This window comes from Sus scrofa, chromosome 13 (assembly GCF_054392235.1).
Source record: "Sus scrofa isolate SSC_HxYL_T2T_F1_AM1 chromosome 13, Sscrofa_HxYL_maternal_Yorkshire_Landrace_v2.0, whole genome shotgun sequence".
NCBI lineage: Eukaryota > Metazoa > Chordata > Mammalia > Artiodactyla > Suidae > Sus > Sus scrofa.
Window position 1 is genome coordinate 103157212 of NC_139395.1, and position 16371 is coordinate 103173582.

The following is a 16371-nucleotide window of genomic DNA, read 5'->3' on the forward strand; positions in this document are numbered from 1 at the left end:
CTATTTAAAGTGTTCCAGATCATAGGAAAGGGTGGAATTTTTCCTGAAACATTTAGTGGATTTTCAAACTCTTCTTGCCAAAAACCAAACAAGATACTACACAAAAGCAAGGAACATAAATCAATCACACTTATGCATGAGGTTACAAAACCCTACTGTAAACCATTAGCAAATCAAATTGAGCAGTGTATTATTTGTGCAGAATAACCAAGGAGGTTTTATTCTAAGAATTTAGGGGTAATTACTCTGAAGGAGAAAACCGATGTGGTCTTTGCAGAGGAAGGTAATAAAATTTAATCCTTGTTTCTTTTAAAAACTATTATAAAACCAGAAATCAAAAAATATTATTTTCACATGATAAAAAAACTATCTTAACACAGAAACACAGTTTTATTTTTTTAATATTTATGTATGTGTGTATGTATTTTGCTCTTGAGGGCTGCACTTGCAGCATATGGAAGTTCCTGGCCTATGGATTGATTCCAGGCTCCAGCTGTCAGCCTTTACCACAGCCACAGCAACACCAGATCCTATCTGCATCTGCGACCTTCACTACAGCTCAAGGCAATGCCGGATCTTTAACCCACTAAGCAAGGCCAAGAATTGAACCCACATTCTCATGGATACTAATAGGGTTTATAACCTGCTAAGCTGCAATGAGAACCCCCCAAAAACAAAATTTTAATTATGAAACTCTGGAGTCACTTCTATTAATAAACACAAATATTCTACTTAATTTTCATAAAATAAGAACGCTTTATGGCTACAGTTATTTAAAACAAAGAGACAAATGCTGAACTACCCTTATATATCATATACTTTTTACTTGGAAAGCCTAAAATAATCACCTGAATCATCTGAAATATTACAACAATTATATAATGAGTAAAAGAGAGTCAAAAAATAATCAAGAATTAACAGCTCAATAGCAATTTAAATTTAGACTCTGTCAGAAAGAAAAAAAATTATTCAAAATAACAAAGAAAAGTATGACATACAGAGAGAAAGATAACTAATTTCAATACTGACAAACACAGAAAATTAAAAGCTTTAATAAGATAGTAAATTAAGGCTCAAATATGATGTGTAGCATCTTATTACAGTACTGAATTAAAGGAGCTAGTAACATAAAGAGATACATTTTTCCCAGAGTTAATCAACACATTTGTATAAGCTATCCAAAACACCAAAGGGATTTTTCTTCAGAATTTTGCAAAATGATACATAAGTTAATTTGGAGAACAACAGGAGAAAAATATGAGAATTGCAAAAACATTACCGGAAGGATAATTTGAGGGCGTAGCTGTATAAAATATTAACTTATATCCTAAAGACATAGTAATTAAAACAGTATGATACTGACATAAGCATCAGTATAACAACATATAAAAATCAGAAACACGCCCAAGAACATGTATTAAATGCATGATATAGGAAGTATCTCAGATCAGTTAGCAAACCAATGGAATTTTTAATAAATGATATTGGTAGACAGTATATAATAAAATTAATTCCTGATGAAATAAAATATAAAGTTAAAATATAAACTTAAAAGTTTTTGCACAGCAAAGGAAACCCTCAACAAAAAGACAACTCACAGAATGGGAGAAAATATTTGCAAATGAAGTGCCTCACAAGGGATTAATCTCCAAAATATAAAAACATGTCCTGCATCTCAATATGAAAAAAAAAATTAAAAAATGGGCAGATATAAACAGACATTTCTCCAAAGAAGGTATAGGGATGCCCCCCACCAAAAAAAAAAAAAAAAAAAAACGTGAAATGGTGCTCAATATCACTAATTATTTTAGAAATATCAGTCAAAACTACAATGAGGTCAGCCAGAATGGCCATCATCAAAAAGTCTACAAACAAAAAATGCTGGAGAGGGTGTGGAGAAAAGGAAACCCTCCTACACTGTTTGTAGGGATGTAAAATGGTACAACCAATATGGAAAATAGTATGGGGGTTCCTCAAAAAACTAAAAATAGAACTACCATATGATCCCACTCCTGGGCATCTATCTGGAGGAAACCATCACTCAAAAAGATACATATATCTCAATGTTCATTGTAGTGCTGTACACAATAGCCAAGAAATGGAAGAAAGCTAAATTTCCATCGAAAGAGGAGTGGATAAGGAAGATGAGATACATATATACCATGGCATATTACTCAGCCATAAAAAAGAATGAAATAATGGCATTTATAGCAACATGTATGGGCCTAAAAATTATAATGCTAAAGTGAAGTTAGTCAGACAATGAGAGACAAACATCACATGCTAAAACACTTATATGTGGAATCTAAAATGAGTAGTTCCTGTCATGGCTCAGTGGTTAACAAATGCAACTAGGAACCATGAAGTTGAGGATTCAGCCCCTGGCCTCACTCAGTGGGTTAAGGATCCGGCGTTCCCATGAGCTGTGGTGTAGGTTGCAGATGTGGCTCAGATCCCTCATCGCTGTGGCTGTGCCATAGGCTGGTGGCTACAGCTCCAATTAGACCCCTAGCCTGGGAACCTCCACATGCCATGGGTGCGGCCCTAGCAAAGACCAAAAAAAAAAAAAAAATACCTATTTGCAGAAAAGAAACAGATCCACAGACTTTGAAAAACTTGTGCTTACTAAAGGGGAAAGACTGAGGGGGAGAGATGGACTGGGAGTTTCAGATGGAAATGTTCTAAAATTAGGTTGTGATAGTGATTATACAACTATAAACATAAAATTCACTGAATTAAAAAAACATAAAGTTAAGAATAAGGTCTTAATAGTACTGTGATTAAAACAATAGGACAAGACATTATAAAGTCAGATAGGAGGTGACTTTCTAAGTAAACTACCAAAAATAGAACTATAGATGCAAAAATTAACAGATCTGTCCTCTTCCCACTGCTGTACTGCCACCTCCTCCTCAACTAAGGTCCCCATATGGGTTAATGTCAATGTTGTTGCTTCTGGAACTCTCAAGGTAGACAAATGCCTAAGGACCTGAGAGAAAATACATGGGGGAAGGGATTAGAAAAGGAAGTGGGAGTTTTCCAGTAAAAATATTTCTTAATTTTTTTGTTGTGCCTATAACATTCAGAGGCAATATAACATGACAAATAACTAATACAATAATTATAATTTATTCTTATTATTTTGAATAATCATTGACATCACTGTATTATTTCTTCTGCACAATGTATTCCCGTCATATCAATATGCAGGATTTAGACTGTTAGTACTTTAACTCAGTTGAATTATAAATGAAATTGAGTTTTAAAATGATCTGAGGAGTTCCTGTCGTGGCGCAGTGGTTAACGAACCCGACTAGGAACCATGAAGTTGGGAGTTCGGTCCCTGCGCATGCTCGGTGGGTTAACGATCTGGCGTTGCTGTGTGAGCTGTGGTGTAGGTTGCAGACGCGGCTCGGATCCGCGTTGCTGTGGCTCTGGCGGAGGACGAAGACTACAGCTCCGATTCGACCCCTAGCCTGGGACCCTCCATATGCCACGGGGGCGGCCCAAGAAATAGCAAAAAGACAAATAAATAAATAAATAAATAAAATAAAATGATCTGAAAATCCTAGTCACTAGACCACCAGGAATCTGGAGTAAGAAGAAATTGACACAACACTGTAAATCAACTACACTCAAAAAAAAAAGAACAAAACAAAACCATGTAACATAAAATTAAAAAAATAAATAAAATGATCTGCCAACCTAACCACTCTGCTAAACATATGAGTCTGTGGGAAATATGTTTTATTTTTCAAATGACAGACTTTTAGGGAGTTCCCTTTGTGGCTCAGTGGATTGAGAACACAAGTAGTATTAATGAAGATGCAGGTTCAATCCTTGGCCTTGCTCAGTGTGTTAAGAATCTGGTGTTGCTACATGCTGCAGCATAGGTAGCAGATATGGCTCAGATCTGGCATTGCTGTGGTTGTGGCGTAGGCCAGCAGCTAAAGCTCCAATTCGACCCCTAGTCTGGGAACTTCCATATGCCACAGGTGTGGCCCGAAAAAGAAAAAAGATAAAAATGGCTGACTTTTAAATGGACCTTGGAAATACAAACTCTTAATAAACATGAAACACTCATTTATGCATATATCTATATACATATATATTTACAGACATATATGTTACATATACATATATGTGTTAACATATGTTACTATGTATTTTTGTAGGCTCTTTTTATTTTAGCAATGTCATTCTATACAAAAACAATAGAAAGTAACAATCTTCACGAGAAATTTAAAAGTGAATATTCAAACAGAAAATCAGTACAAATTATCATTTACAGTAAATTTAAATGGTAAATAAACTGATTGCAAAAACCAAAAAAATGTTCTTTCTAAATCTGCTGTCTGAACAATTGGAGTATTATAAGCAGAAGGCCTACCTAGTATTATTTAAAGTACCAAATTAATACTGTATAATACGTAAAATTCATTAATTTAACAGCTCAATTTAATACCTTTGAGTATTTAGTGCTCTGCATAAAGAAAAAAAAACTCACCTTGACAAAAGGCCAAAATGAAGTTTCCATGAAGATATTAAAGGTATCCAATTCTGGAGTTCCTGTCGTGGCACAGAGGAAACGAATCCAACTAGAACCATGAGATTGAGGGTTCAATCCCTGGCCATGCTCAGTAGGTTTAAGGATCAGGTGTTGCCGTGACATGGCTAGATCTGGCCTTGCTGTGGCTCTAGCGTAGGCCAGCAGCAACAGCTCCGATTCGACCCCAGCCTGTGGCCTAAAAAGACAAAAAAAAAAAAAAAAAAAAAAAAAAAGGTATCCAATTCTGAGAATATTTAGTCAGATATCAGTAAAGAAAGCTGGTGCTAGATTGATCCCAGGAACACACAGCTAAACCAAAATAAACATGTAATATGTGGCAACTTAATGTCTAAAATACTTATAGAAAAAAACAATCAAAGTTTACTTGTCAGGTTAACTCGGAGGAAGGTAAGGATTAAGCAATTAAATTTATTGTAAGGTTGTTTCAAGTTTTATTACACACACAAAGAAATACTATAATCCCATCATTAAATAAAATAATATTTATATAATAATAATTAATTTTATGTAATACAAAGGAAGTTTAAACAGCTGAATTTTGAAAATATTTTGAACTAGTGACTTCTTTTTTCCTTTAAATTTTCTCCCCTTTTAGCCAGAATGTCTATAACTGGTATTCTATGCCTGTCTAATCATTAGATTTCAAGAGCAGATTTTATTTTTTGAGTTTCATAGGTTTAAAGATGGAGAGGAATTGTTTCTCAAGATAGATTTTTTTTTTTTTATATCAGCTTCCTTCCTGCCTTTTCTCTGCCCCTCGGCCAGCCCGTCTCCTCCCACCCTCTGCCCAGACATTTCTATCCATGCATTAAATCACGTGCACCTGATAGGCACCCCTCTGTGTTTTTCCTTTGTAGCATTTCTTTTTTTATTTTTTATTATTTTCTTCTTGTATTATATTTTTATTTTATTTTTTATAGGATAAAATACATATATTTAAACACAATTACATTCACACAGATTATTATATCATGGATCTTAAAAAACAGATTAAGTGACTCCCTCTGGAGAAGTGGAATGGAGAATATGCTGAGACAAACAGGAAATTTATTCTATACTTTATCCCATTTTGTATGGCTTTCATCTTTACTATTTAGTATTATCTATTACATTTCAATTTTTCTTTAAAAGTTAGCATTATATTAAAATTGTGTATATTATGCAACTAAAATTTATAAAGAAGAAAGCCTTATATACCATTAAATATTTTATATAGCATAATAAAAACAATAACTTAACTGGTAATAATAATAAAAATAATATACCCTCTGAAAATAAGTAAAATATAAAATGCATAAGCACATATAAAAAATAGTGTAACTATATAAATATGTCCTCACAATTTGTTACATCTTATTGATTCTTCAATATAGGTATTACACCATTCTAGGTGATGTGATAAATAAGACATTATAGACCTTACATTATACCATGGAGAGAAATGGTTATTAATAATACAATTGTAGTACTGTATTATTTAATTGTAATGTACAGTTGCATTATTTAATTATAATTATCATAAATGATTCTGATTTCTTCTCCATCAAAGAATTTATGATAATTCAAGGTAGATTTTACCCAGCACCTCATCTGCACATATTTTAGATGATTTGGATGATGAGATTTGGGACTACTGAGTTGATGAAATTTAGATGAGATTGTTTGGAATTTAGTTGATATGGTCATAAGTTGAGATCTTTGAGGATGAATGTATCTTGCATGTGGGTTGGACATTAATCTTTGAGGTCAGACATGGAAATGTTGCAGGCAGAATAATATCCCCCCAAGGATGTCTCTGTCCTAATCTGCAGAAACTGAGTATGTTAGATTATCTGGTGAAAGGAAATTAACTTCACAAATGGAATTAAGATTGCTACAATCAACTGACCTTGAGTAGGGAGGAAGAAGAGAACCAGTAATAGTGAATTGTGAAAAGGACTTGGTCAAATGTTGCTGGCTTTGAGGATGGAGAAAGGAGGCCATACTCCAAAGAATATGAGTGGCCTCTAGAAACTAGAAGGGGAAAGAAAGAGATTTTCCTCTAGAACCTCCAGGAGGGAACATAGACCTACCTACCCCTTGATTGTTAGTTCAGTGAGACCCGTATTGGACAATCTCCAAAACAGTAAAATAAGGGAATTATGTTTTAAGCCACCAAGTTTGTGACAATTCATTACAGCAGTGATAGGAAACTAATACAGATTTAAATACAGTTAAGGGGAGTTCCCGTCATGGCGCAGTGGTTAACGAATCCGACTAGGAACCATGAGGTTGCGGGTTCGGTCCCTGCCCTTGCTCAGTGGGTTAAGGATCCGGCGTTGCCGTGAGCTGTGGTGTAGGTTGCAGACGCGGCTCGGATCCTGCGTTGCTGTGGCTCTGGCGTAGGCCGGTGGCTACAGCTCCGATTGGACCCCTAGCCTGGGAACCTCCATGTGCCGCAGGAGTGGCCCAAGAAATAGCAACAACAACAACAACAAAAAGACAAAAAAAAGACAAAAAAAAAAAAAAAAAAATACAGTTAAAATATTTAGTGTAGCTGAGACAATGCTGACTCTAGGAACTAGTTTTTAGAAAATGAGCCACATTGCTTCATTTCCAATAGAAAAAATTCTTATCTACTATTTTCTAACTCTAAATGGAAATCTTTGGGCATAATTATTTTTATTATCTGGGTGAGGTAAATTTTCAAAGTTTGCACATTTAAAACAAAGTATACTTCAGCGTGTGACATATCCCTACAAAAGTTAACATTTCTATTTACTTAGTTTTGACCTTTCTGAGTGCAAGGATTTTGACTTTCATTCATTCATTTACTCAATGAATATTTATTGAGCACTCAATCTATGCCAGGCACTATTCTGGGAGTTGGAAATATTTGAATAAGAAAGGTGAGTTCCTTGATTTCATGAACCTTATATTCTAATGAGGGAAGAAAAGTAACAGACCAATAACTGAATAAACAAGAAAATTATTGGATGATAATAGCTGTTAAAATATGACATGATTGCAGTGTGGCAAGGGTGACTTCTGATAAGTGACACTCAAACTGAGATTTGAATAAGGAGACAAAGATGAGAAGACCTGAGTAAAATCATTATAGGCAGAGGAGCCAGCTGGTGGAAAGGTCTTAAGCGGAGAAGAAGGGGAACAGTATTAACTGTATTGAATAGTCCTGAAAATTCAAAGGAACTACTGGATTTGGCAAAGTGCAGCCCAATATAAGGTCTTAATAGAGTGGGTGGGGGAAGATGCTAAGGAGAAAAAGTGGAGATATCAACTACAGGCAATTTTTTTTCAATAAAATTTGCTATAAGATGGACAAAGAAATCCAACAAAAGCTGCAGGGTAATGTAAGGTCAAGCAAGAATATTTTTTTAAAGGAAATACTAAAGCATTGAAATACGGATGGAATTGATCTGCAGAAGGGAGAAAGTGATGATGCAGAAGGATATGGGATAGTGAGAATTAAGTCCTGGAGCAAGCGAGGGAGAGCAGGTTTCAAACCCATGTACCAAAGTTGATCTTTGATAGGAGCAGACAGAGCACACTCATCCAAAGTAGGAGGAGGGACAGTTGAGAGACTGAGAACTTAACATGTCAGCTGGGAATTCCTTCAGCAGGAAGGTGAGCAAATGCATCGTCTGTGGCTTCCATTTTCTCAAGCATACGAGACATTCATATTCATTACAGAAGATTTGAGACGAAGAGAAGATAAAAAGTGTGATGACTTTCAGTCACTCACTTGGTCTTGGCATGAATCTTTAATGTATTTGAATGGTTCTCCTTACTCAAACTTCATGAGGACAAAAGGAATTGTTAAGAATAAATAAATCCTTTCTGCAATTAGAATAATTATATTATCCTTATTGTCTCTCTCTCATATATATACATACACACACACATATACAAATATATGTATGTATAGATATGTATGTATGTATAATATATGAACACATACAAAATACATTCAGTGACTATTACTGCACTTTGACAATGTGAGGGAGGTTATTAGCCACATTAACAGAAAGAACCTCTTCTTAATTGGTGCCCAAACTTAAAATAGCTCTTTAGCTTGGGCATCAGCGTAACCCTTCCTGTGCAGCTTCATTAACACCCAGGCAATTATGGACTCAAACACTGAGTTTGAATCATTTCACAAGACACAATGAGAAGCAGACTAAGTAAATTATCCATTGCTCACACTGGTGGCCAGTAACCAACACCAAACTTTTGTGTCCTCTTTTTATCCCCAAGTTTCCTGAGGGAGACCTTCAGGGAAACCAAAAAAACAAATACACAAACACACACACACACACACACACACACACCCCACATGTAAAAAGGACTTTTTGCATAATTTGTATATCCTCTCCTTACCAATATAAAGACAATGACAGCAGCATTGGTGTTCAGGCTCACCGAAAAACCACAGCTATAGTCTGAGTGGCCTGTTTGCTCTAACAGCATCCTTTGTCCTTTTTCACACTCTAGGATGGATAGCTCAGATTTTCTGCTTCTCCAGATCCTTGGCTCAGAATTTATATTGCTCTTTGCCAAAAATACTCTCATACTACTACATGCTTAAAATATTCCATTTTTTAATGTAGCTAAAATGATGATCTTCTCAGAATCATGCAATCTTTCTTGACTCTGATTTAATAGCTAAAAACATTAAGAGAAATCAATCAGATACTGAGTTCAGAACCACGTTCTAAGTATAAACAAGCAGTTGCGTAATGGCTGGCATAGCCATGAGTCCATCTGGGGTTACTGTGAAAATACACAGTTTATGCCTTGCACTGAATTTCTAGCACAAGACTTGGAGTAAGAGATGGAAAGTCAGGGTTAGAGCCTGGTGATAAAAATATGCATAAGTTAGACTGCATCAAAGTCAGTGTCAAAGACAGAATGGCAGAACTCTGGTGTAATCACCCAACTTCAGATCTTTTTCATTCCATATCTTTTAATGGTCTCTTTTGGGAAGAGCTTGGAGAGATGGCCTGTGACAGGCTAGGCAGGAGAAGAACAAAGCCAGAAACAAAATTAGGTTAATGCTTTTAAGTTATAACTCACCAACCACTTCAGCTTTCAATGAATCAGAGTGTTAGTATAAGGAGAAGACAGAAATTTTCATTTTACTAAAAAGAAGATGACAAATCAAGGCAATGGGTCACTCCAAACAAGTATTAGGGAAAGAATAATGATTGCAAATGTCAGGAACATAGGTTCATACTTAATTGAAATGTTACAACTCAGAAGAAAGGAATCGCTGTAAGGATGACATTTCCCATAAAATAGTTGCTAATAGGTTTTTCTGAAGCATAAAACTCTGTAAACTGAAAGTCTATTTGGTGAGTCATTGGCTTCTTAAGCTCATATAAGCAGGATGGCTGCAATGCCTCACCAAAGAAAGGGAGAGAGATGCTTACTTTGAAGTGAACAGTGAAGATTATTAGTGACATTATTGTAGTTTAATTAAGAAGCATGTTGTTGACTGTTAATAAATTGGTACAATTTCAATTCAGAAATCCATTGCTCAAGGGAAGACTCCCCTCTCTTTTCTCCTCCTTCCTTCTCTCCCTCTCACCCTTCCTGTTTTTATATATGACACATATACCATTTACCATGGAGAAATGCTTGATGTCATTCATGTGAGAAGGAAAAACCAAAATTCAAAATCTCAAACCTAATCTTAGAGACTTTGTTCAGAAATGGAACAGATTGAAATGACCTCTTTCAGCATTTTGTGTCAAGGGAAAAGGGAAAGAGGCCATTCCTATAAGACAACAAATAATACAAAGTGACAGAGCCTGATGCCTTAGTTTATGTATGTCACCTACAAATTGAAATAGTAGAGGTGTTTGTACAGATCGCATAAACTGGTAGTGAATCAAAATAATCAAGTCAATCAAATTAGCATGTTAATTTCAATAACCAAAGACACAGGGTAAAACAACTGTTTCAAAGAGAAGACTCGATCAAACCACAAATTTAAAATAAAATATTCTGATCATCCATTACTCTGCCACAATATGCAGCTTTGCTCTAAAAGCTCTTACACGGGTCTTTGAAAGCATTTCTGTATTACCAGCAAATAAAATTGTGTCTTCTTGGGACAGCATCATCTCCCACTGTCCCCTTTGGGGGCCTAAATCCTGTACACAGGGTTATATTGGTAAACCATTAAACTATCATAGTTTACAGCAAAATTTCTGAGATTCTATTTTCTTGCATTTCTAGTTGAATTAAATGTCATTTTTCACTTACAAAAGAGTAGTGTTTAATTTATGTTCATTAAATGATAAATTATATTCATCATTACTGAAAACTAGCTAATCTGACTTAATCTGGATTGAAATATACTGTGAAATCAAAAATCTCTGAACTAAACAGAAACTCAAAATCTCTTTAGCCCAGAGACATACCAAAAAGAAAATTGAGGCTCAGAAATGTGGTAATGGTTACCCAGTAGCCATAGGGATTTAGCATAGAGTGAAACAGCTTAGCCTCAGATCACCTCTATTATCCAGTGATATATATGAAAGACTTTCCATAGGATGTGTTGATTTAAAGCAGAAACTATAATTTTATTAAAGTTGAAATAGTCAAAGTGTTAGCAATAAGACAATGGATTAATCTCCATTATATACAGACATATACAGATTTGTACCAAAAGAAAAAACCCCAAACAACCTAATTTTAAAATTGTTGTTAGATCTAAACAGACATTTCTCCAAAGAACACATACAGATGGCCCAAAAGCACATGATAAGATGCTCAATATCACGAATCATTAGAGAAATGCCAATCAAAACTACAATGAGGTATCACCTCACACCAGTCAAAAAGGACCATCATCAAAAAGCCTACAAATAGCAAATGCTGGAGAGGGTGCCGTAAAAAGGGAGCCCTCCTAAACTGTTGGTAGGAATGTAAATTGGTACAATCACTATGGAGAAGAGTATGGAGGTTCCTTAAAAACTAAATATAGAACTACCATATGATCTAGGAATCCCACTCCTGTGCCTCTATCCAGAAAAAATCATAATTTGAGAAGATACATACACCCCAATGTTCATTGCTGCACTATTTACAATAGCAAAGACATAGCAACCTAAATGTCCATCAACAGAGGACTGGATAAAGAAAGTGTGGTACCCATATTCAATGGAATATTACTCAGCCATAAAAAGAATGAAATAATGCCATATAGAGCAAAATGGACGGACTTAGAGATCATCATACTAAGTGAAGTTAAGTCAGGGAAAGACAAATGTCATATGATATCACCTATATGTGGAATCTGATAAAAATGACACAAAAGAATGTACAAAACACAGACTCAAATATTTCAAAACCAAATTTATGGTTATCAAAGGGGAAATGTGGGGGGGACAGAATAAATTAGGGAGGTGGAATTGACATACACATTACTATATATAAAATAGATAGGTAACAAGGACCTAATGTATATCACAGGGAAACTTACTCAATACTGTATGATAACCTACATGGGAAAAGAATCTGAAAAGGAAAGGGTACATGTATATGTATAACTGATTTACTTATCTGTCCACCTGAAATTAACACAATTTGTAGGTCAGCTATACTCCAATAACATTTTCTAAATGGTTAAAACACACATGTACTGCATTTTTAAGATCTGAATTTATAAAAATATACAGTGTTGAATGAATGAAATATAGTCATCTCCAATTCTAAACAGATTAATCATAGGTTATCTGTTTTTCCTTTTTCTTTCCTTTATTTCTTCCTCTCTCACTTTCTCCCTTTCCTCTTTGCTTTCACTGCCTCCTCCTCTGTCTCTCCCTCCTCCTCCACCTTTTCCTTCTGTTCTTGTTCTTACTGCAATTCTTCTTTTGGTTATTGTGGTAGATTTAAAATGTCCATAAATTCTTGGACACACTTCCTTTATAAAGGTGGAGCCCAATTTCCCAGGAGCTAGACTTGGTTACTCTGTTCCAATGCATAAAATGTGTCAGGGAAGTGACACGTAACCTCTGACACCAAGTCATAAAAGGCATTGCAAATATCCTCTTTGCTCTAATTCTTGGATAACTTGCTTGGAAGACGCCAGCTGCCATGTTAAGAAGACGTTTAAGCAACCCTCTGGAGAGGCCCATGTGGTGAGGAACTGAGACCTCCTGCCAATAGCTATGGGAGTGAGCCATCTTGGAAATAAATGTAATGGCCCCAGTCAAGCCACCATATATCTGCAATCCAAGCTGACTGAAACTATAAACTCTATTAGAGCTCAGATCATTGACCTCTTTCATCACTGACTGCAACTTCATGAGAACTCAGAGCTAGACTCAAGTAGATTAGCCACTCATGATATCCTGACCTACAGAAACAATAGATAATACATATTTGTTCCTTGAAGCCTCTAAATTTACAGGTAACTTATTAAGATACAGGAGGTAACTAAGACAGGTATGTACCTTTATCATGTCAAATTTTATGACAAACCTCCTAAAATTAATTTTTAAAAATATAATTATATAAATATCACATATTTCTGTACACAAAGAATTCAAATAAACAAATAGGAACAAGAAAACACTTATAATTAAGTGTGTTAGACAATAATTAATTCACATTTTAGTATAGATCTTTGAGAATTTTTCATAGGCATTTGATTATGCTTAATAAGGCTACTAGATATGTCCATATAAAATATTAAGATCATAAGCTCTGTAGCCATACTGTCTGGGTTTGAATCCTGGCCCTATCTCTAACTAGCTGTATCATCTTTAGTAAGCTATTTAACTTTTTTGCTCAGTTATTACAAATAAAAATGGAGACAATAAGTATATATCTGGCTCCTTGTTGTGAGGTTTAAATTTATGGAATTAATACATGTAAAAACAATTGCAAAAGAATTGCATTTTTTTTTTTAGGGCCATATGGAAGTTCCCAGGCTAGGGGTCAAGTCAGAGCTGCAACTGCCAGCCTACTCCACGGCCACAGCAACTCAGGATCCAAGCCATGTCTGCAACATACACCACAGCTCACAGCAATGCCAGACCTTAACTCAGTGAGCAGGGCCAGGGATCAAACCAATATCCTCATGGATAGTAGTCAGGTTCGTTACCACTGAGCCATAATGGGAACTCCATGAATCACAGAAATAATTCTATACATTTGTACTATCATTGCTATGTTGTCATATTTAATAAACTCTTTTCTATTCTGTTGTTTTTTTTTATTTTTAGCAGCCTTTGGCATAGTCTTTCACTTCCTCCTTGAAATTTCTCTTTTCCCATTTGTTCCAATAAAGACTTGGGATTCTTTCTATTTAACCAGCTGTTCCCTATCAATTATCTTTGCCCATTTCTCCTCTACTCATTCCAAGATCTGGAGCACTCCTGTGTCTGTCTTTGAATTTGAAATTTTCTTTTACCAGACTCTCTGCCCAAGAGATCTTTTCCAGTCTAATGGTCTTATTCACCAAGGTCCTGCACAGTCAGTCTCCACCTCTTTATGGAACCAGCTTTCTTCTCACTAATGACACACTGGCTATACTGGTCTCCCTTCTGCTCCTCAAACAGACTCCAGAGTCTCCAGAGTCCTTCAGTGACTCCAAGCCTTTGTATGCACTGTTTCAGATTCCTTCCTCCAGCTCTCTGCATGGCTTGTCCTTATTTTTTATCTTAGAAAAGGCCTTCCCAACCATCTCTATTTTTTCTATTGTAAAAACCCTCAGTTCATCTGAGAGTCAGTGGAAATTTATTATTTTTGCCATTTTCTATCTTTCTCCAAATGGCTTTTCCTTGGAAAAAGGAAGTGGAAGGACCTGGCAGTGGAAAATACTTCAAGGGGTACCCCGGGAGGGCAGGGCACAGATGGAACAGGTGAGAGACAGCACTGGAACATGGTTTTCCAGGCAGAGAACAAAGGTTTCTTTTTCTTCAGGAAGAAGTTATACCAGAGGGCAAGGGTCTAGGATCCTTGGTGTAAGGCAGTGAGTGGAGAGGCTCCCCCAATCCTGGAGTTCATCCACATTCCCTAGAAGCACCAAAAGGGGATGAGGATTTGCCCTTGTAGGCTCCAAGGGATGGAAGGGGGAGAATTAGGCAGACATGCTGCCTCAGGTAAAACTCCTCCCTATTTCTTCCTTTGATACAGTCTAATTACACTATGTTTTGCTATGTTATGTTGTTATGTTAAACTATGTTATTTCATTCATTCATACCATACACGAACACTTTTGAGTACCTAGTATGTGGCAAGCAATGTTCTAAGTACTTACATGAATGAATAAAACAGTCAATTATCTGAACTCTTATAAAGTTTACATTCCTATTTCAATAGATAAACGGTGAACAAAAGACATAATAAATGTGTAAATTATACAATGTGTTAAAGGAGAAAAGTACCATGGTTTTTTTTAAAAGAAAGGAAGTGGAAGAAGAAAGTATGGAGTTGGCTCGGGTCAGGATGGGGAACAGATCTGTAGTATGCAATATTGTACCAGGGTAGGATTCTTTGATAGAGTGAGTTGTGGGCAAATTCTTGAAGGCAGTGAGTAATTATCATATGTCTATTTGGAGGAAGACTATTCCAGACAGAGGGAATAGATAGTATGAAGATTGTAATATGGGATCATGACTAGATGTTCAACAAACTGCAAGAAGCCAGTGCTAAAGAAACAAACAGAAGAGGTGAAGTCTGAGAAGAAATTGGCAGTTGGGAGAAACCATCAAGGGGAAGTTATAGGTTGTTTTAAAGACAAGGGTTTTTGTTGTTGTTGTTTTAACATTTCTTTATATTCTACTTTTCTTCACAAGTCTATTTATTGATACAACTTAACAATTTCACCAGAATGTTTCTAGACTCCTTTCATTCATTTTGTCTGCTAATCAGTAAGACTGTTAACATAAATATCCAGGATTTTTTGTTTGTTTGTTTTACTCTCATGAAAGATTTAACTTGGAATTTAATTTTGTTTCTGTTATATTTGTTCAGATTTATTTTTTAGGAATTCCAATTACATGTACCTTGAATATCCCAACTCTCTTTTAAACCAGTTTTCTGCCATTGTGTTCACCTTTTTTCCTTTCTTTGCATTCTGGAAAAGTTCTTAAATTTACCTTCCACATCAGGATTTAGTTTCATTAAGTATCAGTTCTGCTTTTCTTTGCTTTGAAAACAGATCTCATATTGTGGTAATACAGTATTACTCACTTTTAATTCTTTCTTTACCGTAGACATCAGTCTTTTCATATCAATTGGTTATATTAAAATCTCTTTCCATCTCTTCCTACCCCACACCCTGCAAAGGGCTATTTTAAGAAAGCAGCAAACCTTTCTAAAACTACTTCTGTTTCCCATAATATTTTCTTAATAAACATTCATTTTTTGGCTTCTTAGGTAATAGCCTATTTTAATTTTATGTCACGTAATAATTTCCTTGCATATGTTTGTTTCTTTTTTTCCCTTCTTAAACAAAGAACATTCTGTCCAGGCTCAAACTCCACTTGAATGGAGTGCCTTTGTTACTCTTCAATGAAAAAAGAAATGTTGTTAGACAGCCCTCCTTTTCTTAATTGCCAGGGTTGCTAAACATGAGTATCCATTACCAGATCAGTGATCTACAACTAAATGGGGGAGGAAGCTCAGCTAGTCCAAGCAGGAAACTTCACATCTGCAGGCCTTGCTATGGATTTGATAAAACTGTGGTACCATCAACCATTTGTGGTGTGGCCTTGGTTTTCTTTTGGTCCAACTTCTGCTCTGTGCACCTCCATTGCACTTTATTCCCTAATGCATTCTACTCA

General features: G+C 35.6%; 2 long non-coding RNA genes across 3 annotated transcripts in view; one reads left to right on the plus strand and one right to left on the minus strand.

Annotated features, from left to right (window-relative positions):
• Positions 1-16371, plus strand: part of LOC106505376 (uncharacterized) — a 675862-nt gene that overhangs the window by 615850 nt on the left and 43641 nt on the right. The window lies entirely within an intron of this gene.
• LOC106505379 (uncharacterized) overlaps positions 1-16371 on the minus strand; it is a 916097-nt gene that overhangs the window by 165450 nt on the left and 734276 nt on the right. The window contains exons 8-9 of one of the 2 annotated variants that reach the window (XR_014824126.1): positions 4508-4745; positions 194-2989 (exon numbers count right to left, since the gene is read on the minus strand). This is a non-coding gene — a long non-coding RNA (uncharacterized LOC106505379). Of the gene's footprint in view, positions 1-193; positions 2990-4507; positions 4746-16371 lie in introns of those variants that run through there. The other variant, XR_014824119.1, reaches the window with a different exon arrangement.